The following is a 16,126-nucleotide window of genomic DNA, read 5'->3' on the forward strand; positions in this document are numbered from 1 at the left end:
TTGCAATGTAATGACAATAGAACATTTGTAATATAATGAAAACTGTTCTGGTTGAGGTAGTTTTTCTGATTTTAATTGGCACTATTATTAACATTAATTCTTTTTTACTCCAAAATATTAAGGCATGACTCATTTCCCAATTCTTTTATTCAACAGAATAATCTGCAGAGATTAATTCTTCTCCACATCTTAATTTACTGCACTAGATGCTTATTTATCATGTTAGCTTCAGAAATCAAGTGTTCTTTCCTGGTGGAATCATGCTATTTAAAGTATAAATACTGTTTTATCTGCTAATTTATTTTTGAGCTCTGGTGATGTGGGTTTTAGAAACAGTATAAGTATTACATTGTATTTGCATTTCCCATGAAATGGATTTTTGTGTGGGTTTTTCTCATTTGTTTTTGTCTTCCCTTTTTCAAAATGAAGCTTTCAATGAATTGCTGTTTTGGTGTTGTGATGTCACTGCATTGTTTGTTCATGTTATTTCCATAAATATTTTATATTTCTTCAAAAAAATAGAAACACACTGTGTTTTATTAAAACCTTTTTAAATTCGGAACCTGCTAAGAATTTTCATTGAGATTTCTTTGTTTTAATGCTTTGTTCCTTGAATTGCAGTGCATTTTTTATTTATTTCAGTTATGTAGTAAAAATGGGCCTTATTCTTTAATCTGTGTAGGAACCTGTGATGACAAAGGGTCTGTGTTTGGAAGAGAGATCACTAAAAAAAAAATCTAAAGAGTGATTGGCATCTAAAATTAGTTGTTTACTTCTCTGCTTTTATATAGCTTGGTTAACAAAAGCTTAAAACACATTCTAGGATAGAAATGAAGTCCACTGAGCTCAAGCTGGATATTTTATTAACACCTTCTTTTAGCAGTTAACAAGCACAAAATAAAAAGAACTCATTTATTGAACAATAGTAAAACTATTAAAGTACCCAAACTTTAGTAAAATAAAAATTATTCATTTATTGAACAAGTAGGGCCAAACTTTAGTAAATAGTGAAATGTTCTTTGATTAGGTCTGGTTGTCCTGACTCTTGCATAGCTGAAGAAAATAATCCTTTCAAAATAGATTGTTGATTTAAGAAAAAAAATCTTTTCCTGAAAAATGAACTGCTGAGAGGTTCCTTTCCAGTTTGTTTGGTCAGATTGAGTGTTTAGATGGCAGTGAAAATCCCAATAATCTGAAGAAATGGTAACCATGTTCCCATTGTTTTGCCTGTTATCTGGAATTTTCCAGACTGATCCAGGTCCATAAATAAAAATTAAGTTTACAGCTGCACCGTTCTTTATTTCTCTATGCACACTGATTGTTATTTTAAAAATAATTTAAAAATTGTAGTTTGCATACCACGAGGAGAGAGATTTCTGGAGTTTCTGAGGGTTAATAACTATAATTGTTTGGTTCTTGCCTGTTTAATTTTATCAGGAAAATGGTAGTGGTTAACAGCAGATCTCCTTGGAAAATGTTGTGTTTCTCCATGTGTTTCACATTCCCTTTATCTGGAGTGTCATGTTGTTTTAAGTTGCAGCATATGTAGGCCAACAACAGCTGACATAAAGGAAAGCAGCACAGTGCAGGGTAATGATATGTGACGCATCCAGATTGAGAAGGAAATTCAACTTTCTTGGAGCTGGTACCTACTGTTCACTGTGTTTGCCATGAACATGCCCTCCCTATGCAAATATTAGAAAATATTTATGTGGAAATATTTAGATAACAAAGTTTTGAAAAAAAATCACCCAGCGTTTTTGAGATGATCCATAATTCAATCCTGATATTTTTCCCTTATTCAAAAACTATTCTTGTGCAGCAGCAACAAATTGATCTTGATATTTTCCCTTACATTTTAGTCAAAATATTACTATTTAATTTTATCCATATTTGTGAAAGGTCAAGTTATGTGCTCTTATTTGGGTAAACCTTATGGACAACTTAAACAAAAGACAAGTTGAAAAAAGTAAATTTGAAGCTCCAAATAAATGAAAGTACAAGTCAATTATCAGTCTGAAAATATACCATGAATCTGAGTTTTTTTAGTCAGAATTAAAATGTGGATGGAACAATGAGGCAGTAGATAAATGCTTTGGAATATATTGTATGTTGTATTATATTTGGAATATATTGTCCATACAAGCTGATAAACAGCAGGATTGTCACTGTTATTGATTGGTGAAGAACTTTTTTTCCTTAAGGAATAAAAGCCCCCCACTGTTTATTGTATTCTTGCTATTGAAGGGCTTTATTTTAAAGTAAAATATAAGTGGTCCTAAATTGAAAATCACTGCACTCATGGGAAAAGTCTGAGAAAAGGCTCAAGAAAACATCACGCCACTGAAGTGAAGCTGTTGGAATTTTCCAGTATGAACCAAGCTCAAAACAACTAAATGCTTTAATATTATTGAGTAGTCATACAATACAAGGAAAAAATTCTCCCCAGAACTCTGAATTTTGGTGTTTTGCTTTCCACTTGAGCTTAGAAAGTTCACTGAATCTCTGGGTTGTCCACTCAGAAGTGGCTTTGGAAAATATGCCCAAGTGTTTAACTGCAGTAGTATTACCTGCCTTATAAATAAAATTACTTCTGTTTATTCACTAATGAGTGATGGAACAGAAAAATGTGGCTTTTTTTGTACTTGTTGTGCATTTCACTCTGTGAACTCAAGGTTTTAATAGATTATTGATTTCATTTTGTTTAAGAGTTACCTCTCATTTCCTGTTCTGGTCTTGGTCTAGTTTAGTCTACTTAATATGTGTACATTTTCTGTAAAAATAGTGTAGGTGCTTTCAGAACCTTAAACTAAAATTTCCATCATAAATAAATAATGTTTTCTGTAAGTGAAAGTTCTGCCTATTTCATCATGAGGACAGTGGGGTGACTACTGCTTGAATTGAAGGAGCAGCTGAGAAAATGCAAAATAAATAATATTAAACAGATTTCCGTGGTGCACAATCTGGATTTTACAGATTTTACAAGGCTAAGTGGATGAGATGCTAATGCCTCAAATTCAACAGGTTGTAGTTTGTCTTTTTTTTATTTGTAGCATTTTGCCCCATCAGCAAGGATCAAAAGAGCACTGATAAGGCAAATTGACTTAATTGAGGAATTAAACCAGTAAAATTGACTCAGGTTTCAAAACCATTAGGAAGGCTTTTTCTGTATGTGGTGTGTCTTGATTTCAGACTATTATGAATATTCTGAACTAATGTATTTCATATATATATTTCTGAATATATAATATTCAGAATAAATGCCGTTTTAAAGTGTCTTAATGTGCTACATGGAAATGTACCAAAATGTCACCTGTAACTAATTAAATATTCTCAAAAGACAGGGATACAAAATTTCATTTCTTTGTATTTATAGGAATTTTCATTTTGAGAGGGGTTTGTCTTTATCCTTAAACTGATACATAAATACGTAATATACCACATATGTAGTATACCACATACGTAATATAGCACGATTGTTTATATTATATCTATATACTGCATCTATTCTGTATATTATATATTTTTTATATATATATATATATATGTAATATTCGAGTATCTTGGTTTTCCATCGTAGCATATAAAAAGGTCATTATTTAACCCTGACTTTGGAAACTTTGTGGAACACAAAGTCCTGTCCAGGCAGGAGCTCCTGTGACATTGGAGCATCAACAGCCACCTCTCCCACTGCTCCCTGGTGCTCAGACTGTTGTGATTCTGCTGATGTGGCTGATGTTTTTCTTCATTATCCCTCTGCCTTTGTCCTTTCCTCCAGGCTTAGCCTGAGTTTGTCCTGACCTACCTAGAGGAGCTAAATGAAAGAGAGGAGGTGACCCAGACAGAAAACCACATTCACCATGGGGCCTGGGCTGCAGCTCATCAGGAGATAGACAGCAGCTCAGCAGAAGAGGTCACAGTATTGAGCCAGAGGCAGGTCAGACACAGTCCTTTCAAAAACACGTTTTGGAAAGAGAAATATCAGTGTGGAAGCTTATTTCCTAAAAAAAAAATAAATTAAAATAACCTATTTGATTTCCCATTTTTTCTTAAATTTCTTAATTTTGTTATTTTATTTCTTAAAAGGGTTTTTATATATTAGGTAAATAATAGCTACATGTAGGATTATAGAAGAATAAAAAATTAAATATATTTGTGTCTCAGAACTGTTCATACTTATAGCCCAGATTCTGGAAATTTCTTTTTTTCTATATGGAAAAACTCAAGTAAGGAAGAAAAACCAAAAAACCCAAAGCCCCAGACCACTAAATCTCTAGATCTGTGCTCCTTGATGCATCTTGACATAGCTATTTGTATTTCTGACATTTCCTGCTAATCAACAGCCTTGCTTGAAAACGTAGACACACATTATTTTAATTAGCAATATATAAATTGCACGGTTGTACTTTCATCTCTTAGGTTCTGCAAAAAAAACCCCAACAAAATAAAAAATGTCAGCAACCCCAATCAGAAACAACTTTCAGGACCTTTGGACGCCCATTTAATGCCTGCAGATCCCCTGGGGCAGACTGCACAGCTGACAGTGGCACTGGTGAGGAAACCAGAAGAGAAACATCCTAAGGCCCCAGCTCAAAGGTAAGGCACTGACAGAACTGATATTTATTGTTCAATGACATTAGATGTTTTCCTTCAGTTTCATGTAAGATTGATTTCCTGGATATTATTGAAATATCTCAGAAAGCCTCTGGCTGATGAGCAAAAAGGGATTTTGACCAAAATTAATGAAAAGGGGTGACATTTATGTGCTTCTTTTCTTTTTTTTTTTTCCTTGATTATTTTGAAGATTGATGTGGATGATGTTCGGTAGCAATTGCAAATTTACTTTTAAATTTTTTATCTGCCAACCTTACATAGTGCAAATTGCAAGAAGAAATAGGACTTGTGTCAACATTGTGACATATTTTGTGGCACAAGACTTAAATTTAAATGGCAAAGGTTTTGTTAGAAACCTGAAAGTCATGCTGAGCCAAAACACTAAGTGACAGTCACTTCCCATGTGGGACTGGATTTTAATTTCAGTAAGAGATAAAGAGTAGTGTTCTTAATTGCTTCCACTGACAGCAGGCAGGAGACTTTGTCTTTCTTTAGGTAACTGAAGCTGTGTTTTACAAATGGCATTTGGCTAGTTATCTTTGAGGCTTTGGGTATTTTTGGAGCAAAATATGTTAAAAATGGAGCTCCCATTCAGATCACAAGACATCACTTGCAATGAGGAATAAAGTTGAACTTCTAAAGTTGTTGCTACTACTGGCAGTAAGTTTACGATAGTAACTTGCAGAGGATTCAAGCAATGAGAGGGTTTGGTCCATCTAAGCTTCTGTAACTCTTCCCTTGGAAGAATTTCCCTTGGAGAACCCACAGATTGGCTCTTCTGGCCTTCCTTCAAGGACTACAATTTCGGATATATCCTTTATAATGCTATTTTAATTTTTTTTTGTATCAGAAGTGTTTTTCAAAGCCCTCCTTCAAGGGCTTCAATTCCAGGTATTTCTTTATAATATTAATTTGCAAATATTAAGTCTTTTTGTGCCTGGAATGTTTTTCAAAACGTGCCTGAAAGCTGTGCCATGGCTGAGGTGTTTGAAAGTGTTGGCTGCCAGCAGCTTTTGGTATCTGCATAAGTAGAGGTAGCTCACCTGTATTTTGGGTAGTTTTATTTTTATTTGATGAATCCAATAACTCTAAAGTTTGTTAAAAATAAATTATTAAACTACTAGGGAATAATCTTGTATGTTTAAAATGTAAACTCTCTTTGTTGGCTATATTGACTCTTTCAAGAGATGCCATCTGCAAAGCAATGGGAAGATTTAACCACCATCATTTGCTCCTCTGAGCTTTGAGTATGGATTTTTGTGCTTTAAATAGGCCATGTGATGTCAGGGTCACTAAAAGCTATTTAACTTCATTTAAGTACACTGGAAAAAAGCAATTTTCAACTTAATGTCTGTTCTTTTAGCCTCAGATAACAGGATATAAATATTAGGCAAAAAAATGTCTTGCAGAACAAACATATTTGATTTACAAAGCTCTCTGCAGTCAAGGTCTTGCAAAAGCAGACCTCTGCAGCCTGGAGCATTTTCTTGAACTTGAATTAGATGTAGAAAAATGCATTTTAATACCAAAATAACATTACTTTTACCGTCAGAAATATTTGGCATTAAATACCAATTATAACTAATTCAAAACTTTTGCAGTTCCCACTGTTAGGGAGGTACTAAGTGCTTTAAATTCTCTTTACTGCAATTTTCCACTAGACTGTGATAAGTACTAATGTGTTCTGCTAAACAGCTGCCACATTCCCCTCTGTAGTCTGTAGAATCCTTTCAGAGACTGAAAAGTGATGTAAGATTGGGAGACGGAGGGGGTTTTATCTCCTGTGACTTGAAAAGCTGTTCAATTTCCAAACAGCAAAAAATTCTGCCTTCCTTTACAAAGTGATGTGAAAAACTGAGCACAAATGAGGTATGAGCTGTGTGTTGGGGGGAAATATATCTGTGTTCTTGAGCTGTTCCAGTTGGTCCAGCTACATGAGTTGATAAATTGAGGGTTATGATCAGTGTTCCTCCAAAGTTCATCTGGTTTTTGTGAAGTTATTTTGGTTAACGGCCCTGTTCAACAGGTTTGTCGATTTTTGTGAAACTCTGCTTTGCTGAGAGAGAGGGAAGGAGGCTCAGCTGCCCAGACACGGGTGTGCAGAGGGATTTTGAGGTGTTAAATGGGGTATCACCAGACATCCAGCTGCTTTGGGGTGCTATGAGCCAGCACTGGGATGGATTTGTGGAGCTATGCAGATCCAGTCTCAAATACCAGTTTTATGGTAATGACATTAACATTTTATGGTAATAACAATAACAAGCCAGTGTTTCCCTTTAAGCTACTGAGTCCTGCCCTAAGGGTTTTGTTTTCCAGCTCTGTTTCATAGGAAAGTGCGTTTCAGACATGTCATTCTTAGTGTTTGGTTTGGTTTCTGAGGAACAGCCACCCTTTCGCAGTGGGCCACAACAGCCAAAGAAAACCTTACTCTATTAGATGGGTTAGGGAGAACACCATAACAGGGTTAAGTTTCAAAGAATATCATTAATTAGATTGCAAGGCTGTCTGTTTGCATAATTTTCATACTTTCAGACTGGTTTCCTTATTTATCTTTGCTGGTTGAAAGCTGCAGGCAGTCCCTTTCTCTTACCTGCACATTGTTCAGAAAGTTGCACATTTTCCTCTAATATATGTTAAGATAACAATGAAATGAAGTTGTTGTTTTGGGGGGTTTTTGGGTTTTTTTTGCGTGTCTCATGTTAGTGGTCTGACCGAGTCCTTGATATCTTTGCAGTTATCTTATTGAGTGTTTTTCCAGTGTTGATTACTTAATGCATCTCACACTTTTGACTCTTTGCTTGATACATGATGCCTGTAAGTTAGAAAAACATGAGCCTCATCTCTGATTTACCAGGCTGGACCTCTGAGTTTCCATGTGAAAAGTGAGAAACTGTTGCTCTGTTTAAGTTCTTCTAAGCCTTCTGATGTTTACATTCTTGTGATGAGCCTTCTCACACACTTTCTGTAAATAACTCATTGTTTTGTGTTCTTTTATGGAGGAGGAGAAATTTGATGGACTGTTGGCCTGTCCAGTGTCGTTGGAGAGGTGGCACTGTCACCCTCCAATCCTCTGTCACTTTTGGAAATCTATAAATGTTGGAGTCAGAATTAAGCTTTCCCTCTTTTTTACCTTAGGGAGTCCAGTGTCCGTGTCGTTTTATTTCGTGTCCTAAAGCAGCAGAAAACTTTTCCATTCCAGCAAATGGAGGAAAAAGGGACAAGTCCCAAACAGACCAAAACCCAACACAAGGTAGTTGTAGACATGTAGGATCCAAGATGCTGGGAAATCTTGTCTTTTAGGATGAGGTTGAGTAGAGCATTGAGCTGTGTGACTGTGATTTGTGTACTTCCCTCAGTGCACAAGAACTAATGACTTAATTAACTAATGACTGCTGATTTCCTTGCCATCCTAATTCTCATTCTCACTGTTTGTGTGTGGGAGATGGCTAATCCATTGCCTCCTTTCACTCAAAAATAGTTTGGAATGGACAGTTTTAATAAAAACTTTACTGGGTCAAGATAGTAATGGTTTAAGTGATGTGGAAATGTAACCTTTATAACTTCTAGCAGTGTTTTAAGTTATTTCTCTAGTTGTGATTTTACATGTTGGGCCCAATTAGGAAAATAAGGAAGTACTCTTGAATCAGCTGCAACAGATGTGTGCTGTCCTAGCAGTACATTCAATGTGAGAATTGTCCCTTTAGAAGGTGCTGGCCACCTTTCTAAAATTCATCACCTGTTCTGATGCAGTTTTGGTTTCAGGCCTTATTGGATCACTTTGTTCCTCTAAGTAATCTTGGTTTCACAAGTTTCTGGGTACTTGGTCTCTAACCCAGGCCTGCATTTAGGTGTGCTCCAGGGTAGGTACAAGCACTCTTGGATCTGAGTCAGAATGTTGGTGACCTTGTCACATTTACTGCTGAGGCAGATCCATCTGGGACACGGTTTCATTTTAGTTTTTCTGAATCACTTGGACAAATCCAGTTGTTACATTTTGTGTAAGACTTGCTCTAGTGTAGGGAAAATGACTAAGGAATAGCCCTGAGGAAATGGGAACCTTCTCCCACTTCCATTGTTACAGCTAAGGAAATGCTTGACCTTGATTCTTGATATTCTGTTCGCTCATTTTAAACTCCATGTGGGCAAAACAGATGAAAAAGTCATGATCTGTGTCTGCACTGTAAATTGGTTACTCCATGAAGACAGATCAGAGTGTATTAGAAGCACTAATTTATTACTGGAGTATTTTAAAAACCTGTTCATATGTAATCCACAAAAAAAAGAGAGAATGTGCTTTAGACTGTATTTTCTGCATTTTAGAAGTCTGCTTTCATTTTGTATACTATAAAAGTGGAAAGTCCTCTATGAGAAAAGAATCTTTCCCCTGAGTTGCCATGATTTTTCACGATGCATCTGCCATGCGAGTGTTGTAAAAGTTAAAACTTCAAATTGGTGCCGAATTAGCTTTCATTATCTGCTTTAGTCACATCTTGACAAAACTATTCCAGTAGCTGTATCCTGTACAAACCCAGCACAGGCAGATGCCATCCATCCACCTGAGAAGGAAGGTGTATTAAAGAGCAGACTCCCATTTGCAGGCAGCGTTTGCAGATATTTGTTGGCACTAATTTGAGGCGCTTACCTTGACTGGGGGGCCGTGGGGGAGCCGGGAGCAGCCGAGCAAGCACGGTGACCCAGCTTGTCACCCAGTGACCTGTGAGAAGGAAATAATGAACTGTGAGTAGCTGTCACCCTAAGTGCTTCTGACAGTTTGGCTCTGGGCACATCTGTGGTAGTTGCATGGAAAGGCCTTTGTTGTTTTCCCACTAGTGACTCTGCAGACCGCTGTGGGCTCTGCTGGCTGCCCTGCTCCTGCACCTCCCCTCCTCTTTCTGTAGCAGCAGCAGCTGCCACTGATAGAGATGACATTTCTTTTAATGATTTGCTTGGCATTTGTAGCATTAAAGAAACAAAATTGAAAATGAAGAAATTAAATCGGAATTAAATTGAAATACAGCAGTCGGTTATTGGAAATGAAAATATTCTCTAAATACACTTGAGACCTGTTAGCACTATTCATATAATCATTGTCTCACCTGCATAACTTGCAACAATGTTCAGTATCTCTATCCCAATGGTTTGCTTAACTATTTTGAGTGAAACATTGAGTTTTATGGTAAGAACACTTTAAATAATCCAGTAAACAATGAAACTAGGCAGCTTTTTTAGCTAAATGATATATTTATGGCTAAATGATATTTCTATGTTATTTATTTATTATATATATAAATTAAATATATAAATGAATAAATTTATTTTTTATATTTATGAAAAAGTGATATATTACAAAATAAACCCAGCCTTGCTCATTTATTTATTAACCACTATTGCAGATTGACCAAAAGCTGCCTGTCCTTCCTGGTACATCTTTGGTAACTTGGCTCACATTATGAGCTTTTCCGCTAGAAAACTGTTAAATAAATGCTCTCATAATGGGGTTCTTTGCTGATTTGTGAGTGATGATTAAGAAAAACATGAAATCCTGACTTTTGTAAAATGGATGACTAAAGAATTGCTTAAAAAGTGTGAAGCTGCTTCAAAAAAGTGTAAGTTTTTGGCATGGTTGCTATACCTCATGGCTTTTAAGTTGTGATATGCCTGGAGTAGGTTGGCACAAATTACTTTGCAGGAGTTGAATATTCAAGACTGCGCTCTAGACTGAAAGAGCATTGTGCCGGAACTGAAATCTTTTTAGTACTAATTGTTTGGGGGAGGTTTAGGTTGTCTTTTTGCATTTCTACATTATTTTCTTACTCTCTTTAGCTGATTCATGCCCCAAGTTCAAGCTGTCCTCAATACTATTCACATACAAGAAAAAAGAAACTGATATTTTACCTCTGAGGGCACACAGAATTCTGACCTGGGTCCTTTGAGGGTTGTAGAAGTGTGTGCAGGCTGCTCTAGAATCCAGCTCTGCCTAGTTCTGAGGTGATGGAGCCATTGGGTCCACACAATCATGGCTCCTGTTGCTCCCTTTTTGCTTCTCACCAGTGCAATCCTCTGCCCTTTCCTGTTTAAAAGTGCAGCTGTGAGAATTAAATTGGTGCTGCCATTTCTATACTGATAAATAACCTGAAAATGGACATTTTCAGCAATATGGGTACCTTCATTATTGAGAGAGATCACAGTTTGAATAATGTTTAGCACAACCAGAAAACCTCACTGCCTTACAGCAAGTGGTTGGCACCCCTCTTTGTTGCTGAAAACAAACCACAAAGGGCTGGATTTTGGTTTGTGGGCTTTGATAACAGAAAAGGGCACAGTTCTGGCTTCCACTGGAGCTGAGAGCAGAACTCCTGCTGTCCACAGCAGCAGCAGGATTTCTCTGTGCAGCAAAGTGTGTGGAGCACAGGAGGTGTGCAAACACAGCCCAGGGAATGAGCTGAGGGTGCCTCCCAGCTTCTGGCATTGCATCTGAAAGGATACAACATTATTTCTGGTGGAGGCAAATGAGAACTCTGGCACCAAAAGCTTTATTCCCATCAGATCTCCCTGAAATCTCTTATTTCCTCTTAAGAGGGGTTAACAATGCCACAAGTGCTGGTTGAAGCCATGGAGTTGCAGAGAAACATCCATCAGGTCTTAGAACTTGTTTATTGTTTGTAGAGAAATTGCCCTGCTGTCATGTCTATATACATGTGTCTGTATGCATTTTAAACAGTTAAAGACATTAGGGTTTTTTTGTACTAAACTACTATTAAAAAAATAATAATGGTTTTTTAATGCATATTAAAGTTAGAGATGGTGGGCCACAACTTTTACTCATTTTGACAGTTTTATTTGGAAACCTATCCCTTCTTTTTCAGAGAATTTTAGTACTCACTTGAGTTGCGGTCTAATGGACTTATTGAAATTTTAAAAAGTCCCTTATAATAGAATTTCTTCATATGAATTAAGATTGTTATACAGGTAATGCTCTTGAAGGGAAAATGCAACTTTTATTTCCTGGTTGGACACTCACTTACATAAACTTAGTTTATTGTTATCGTTGTCTTAATAGAACAATCACAGTCAAGCAGCAGTTAAAAACTATCAGCTGTTGGAAAAGTGGAAATCAGTCTTAAATTCCCAAGAAAGTGCAACAACTGCCACTTTGATCTGTCAGTTTTGAAGGATAAAAAGATGAAAATCGTAAATGAAAGATGGTTTTTCACAACAATTGGGCACATTTCTAAATTATTCACAAATTAATATTTTGGGATGCACAGAATAATAGTACATAATAATATTTTACAAAATAATAGTACATAATACTATTACATAATAATATGCAATACTGATTACATAATAATAGTACATAATAATAATTCTACAAAATAATGGTAAATAAATTTGAGAGTAGTGCACAAATGCTCTCCTGAGGATTTTTTTACAAGTTTTTTTGTTTATAAACTGGTTTTTGGATTTGTGTAGTTTGAGGTGTTTTCTGTGTGTTTGGGCTTGTATTTTTTTTTTTCAAAATAACATTTTGTTTCTGGGTAAAATGATACGAGAGAGAAAGAAGCGTGTTTATTCTTATGTATTGAAGTAGTCATATCTCATGATCCAGATATAATTTGATGAAGGTAAAAGATGAGGATTTATCTTAAATTGCAGGGGAAAATAGTTATTAACTAGAACAATAGTTATATCACCCCTTTTTCTTGCTAAAAGTATGTGTATCAGGAAGTGACAGTGAAACTGAGGAACTGGGCTGAATTTCTTTTGAGATAGAGCTTTAAAATGCAACAGATGGGGTGGGGTTGGCTTTGGATTTTTGGTGGGTGCTTACTGCTTTGATGGCATGTAAAAAAGGTTAGAAAATGTGTCAGTGCCTGAAATGGAGAGTATCTGGTAGGTTTATAATGCAGTATGTGACAAAAGAACTTTATAAGGAGGCTTTGTGGCAGCAATCCTCATGCCAGTGCAAAGTCTTGGGATATTAAAATTGAGAAATGCTGTTTGACTCACTTATCTTGTTATATTGAGCAGAACCCCCACAAACACCCTGACAGGATAAAACTGACAAATGCACAACCAACCTTCCCACTCCCAAAGACAAGAAAATTACTTCTGTGCTGTTGGAGCACAGCTCGAGGCTTCTGCAACAATAACAGAGATTAACTTGTAATTGCATAATTTGTAATTGCCCCCTGCTCCTGCAGCCCATCTGTAGGTGATGGGAAAGGGTGGGAATGGCAAAAAAAGGGAGGGAACCCAAAGGCAGGCTGGGATAGCTGATGGGAAAGGGTGGGAATGGCAAGAAAAAGGGAAGGAAGTCAAAGACAGACTGGGAATTACCTCCTTGCCATGTGTGCTCGTGCTGCCCCAGTTGTGTTCTGAAAATGACAGGAATGAGAGAGGAGAAAGGTGTAACAGACATTTAAAAATAATTTTAAAAGCACAGGACTGTTTTCTACAGGACTTGCTGCAGCACCTAATTCCCTTTCAAAGGACTTAAGGAATTAGACTTTTATCACTTTCCCTTGGGGGTGGCTTTTCTGCAGTTTAATAGTTGTCTTCTCTGTTAGGAATATTTTTTCTGACATTCAGCCAAAAAAACATTGTCTGCTCAATTTACTCCCATCACTCCCCTTGTGCTACATAGGTTTGCACCTTTCCAATGGGTTTGATAGGAATTATTCCCACTCAATGCAGTGGTGGAGCTCAGTTTAGCTGTGTTGTGGTTCCTTTGCAAAGCTGTTTAATGAGGAATGCCTCTGTCTAAATTACTTGAGTCACCTGGGCTCACCTCATTTCCAGGGGAATCTTGTGTTTCATCCCAAGGGTGTTTGCCAGGAAAAGGTTTCTTTTCTGAAATACCAGAAGTGTATTAATACTATAAAATAATTAATACTCTTAATTAATGGTACTCCTGAAATGATTGGTACTCCTAAAATGATTGATTGATACCCCTAAAATGAGTGTATAATACTCTAACCCCTTTTTGTTTTTGCATTCCAACTCTCATGCCTTTTCTTTTACACTAGAAGTTTGTTTCAGAGGCAATTCTGGTATTTAAGAGCTTTAACAGAAATTTTTGCCTTTTTTTTTTTTTTTTTTTTAATTAAGCCTATCTATGTTTCCAAACACACTTGGAACATGTAGGATCCAAAATTCAGTAATCTGAAATGGTTTCAGGGCTCTTATGAGAAGCTTTAATGAGTTTTCCATAGGACAATGTGGGACCTTAAATGTTTGTAAGCTGTTCAATGCGAATGGTCAATGGTTAGGACTGGTAAATAATTGCACAACCTCTTAATTAAAACACTGCAGGTCTTTTTAATAGGTCTGGGCCAATATTTTATTGCTGCAGTGCTGTTCAAGAACACCTTGAGAATAATTTTTTTTTTCTGGGAACATAAACTTTGGCCTTAGCACATCTCGTTTTTCTGACCATGACTTCCTATGAGAGAACTGCACCCACAAGGAGAGCATTCCTAGGAAAAACGCATTTATTACAACTCAAGGTTTACAACTTAAGGTTTCTGTCAAACTAATAGTACTTTTTTTATTTCCCTCCACACTCAGAAAAAAACTATAGTTATAAAACCCTAATTTCTGCTTTAATTTCAATGCTGGCGTGTCTATTGCAATATTGCACATAACAGTTTTCCACACAAAATCACTCAAATCAAGTTTGTGGGTAGACTTATAAAATAACTTTAAACTATTTTTAATAACTTTATTATTACTAACTTTAAACTTTTTTAAAAAATTTACTTTCTAATCTTTAAGAATTTGCCACAGCTACATGGAATGAAGATAAGAATAAAAATGTGAGTTTTTCTCTTCTGTGAAATAATATCAGTTTTTCCCCAACTTTAGGAATTGTAACATTTTTTTGTTGTTGTTGACCAACATCATTACAACTGTTTTTAAATGTATTAAAATTAAACTGTGCTTTCAGATGCATTTCTATTTTATTGCTAGAGTATGGAATTTTATTTAAATTTTTTTCTTCATTCAGCTCAGTATTCAAGGTAATGCTAGTTGTTTGCTTTCAGATAAAGCTTTGTTTAATGCTCACTGAATTATCTATTTTATCATTTTCATTTTTATCATTTTTCATTCACTTTGAAAATGGTTCATTTATTTGGCTACCAGCAGAAACACTTGGCAGTAGTAACTGACTGCCAACATGAACATGGTAGGTTAAACATTTTTAAAATGGGACAACTAAGACTCCATTTCATTCTGTTTCCAAAAAACAAGGATAGAAATTGCTTTATTCTCAGTTATATACTTTAAGTTTTATTAATGAAAGCCACATCAATTGAAATAAGATAGAGGTTATATTGTCTAATTATACTAATACGAACTGATAATGAAACTGAAAATACAAATATTTTTGCCAGACCTCCATAAATATTGAAGGACAGATGTAAAAACAAATGTTAGCTGAACAAGAAAGCCACCAGAACTTCAGCTTTCTTTTTCAACTCCATGTCAGTCATTTTCCAAACCCTTTTTTTTTTTGCAGTGGAGCTTTCATTCCTTTTTCATTTGACTTTGCCAGTAGGGACCTCTGCTCAGTGTTTCATCCAGAGAAGGCACCTTTGACAGTGTGGCTGCTCTTGCCCTACAAGCACTGTGCTTCTGTGGCACCACTGAATTAGAGCCTAAGATTTATCTTGTCCTTCAACCCCTGACCTGCTGGCCTGCAGGCAGGAAAATTACCAGCCCAGCTATGCTGGGGCAGGCAGCAGAGCACACAAAAAGATAAAACAGTCTGGAAAGAGCAAAATCTAACCAGTTCTTTCTATTTTTCTCTGCTAAAAAGAAAAAAAAAAATAAAGGCAAACCCCACTCTTTCTTTTCTCTCCAAGCTGGAGTGTGACTTTAGGCAGCTTTGGCTTGCTCACTGACCCAGGAACAAGCACCATCATTCTATTAGTACCCTGAATGTGAGACAACTGTGCCATGGCAGTGTCTTGAACCACAGGGTGTACATATGTTTTGAGGCAGATGAGGAGAATGTGTTTGTATTTTTGAGGGAGTGGTGTCTCTGCATGGTGATAATTCTGATTATTCCAGTCCATTGAAAATAATTTTTAAAAAACCAATTTGTTTAATGCATAATGAATCCTCATCAGAAACAATTCAAAGGAACATATATATGTTATACATGTATGTATATGTTATTTATATATATGTATTAATTATTATATGAACATGTTGAGATTTTAGCTAACTAAAGACTAGAAAAGTACAAGGCTGTGGCTAATTCCAAGTCCTACACCTGCAAGAGAGCGTGTCCTTAAGCCTAGCTGTAGTATGATAACAAATAACATGAGAAAAGAGAGGTGTAACCCCTGAGGAATGAAGAAGAGCTAGTGTTATAATGTAGCCAATGGACGGTGTAAATTACAGAATATTCATGAACTTATTACTTGCTGTATAAATGTCTGATACTCTCTTCAATAAACAAGACTTACTAATAACTCATATTGAGCCCTGAGATTTCCCTACA

The sequence above is a fragment of the Melospiza georgiana genome, chromosome 6, assembly GCF_028018845.1.
Source record: "Melospiza georgiana isolate bMelGeo1 chromosome 6, bMelGeo1.pri, whole genome shotgun sequence".
NCBI lineage: Eukaryota > Metazoa > Chordata > Aves > Passeriformes > Passerellidae > Melospiza > Melospiza georgiana.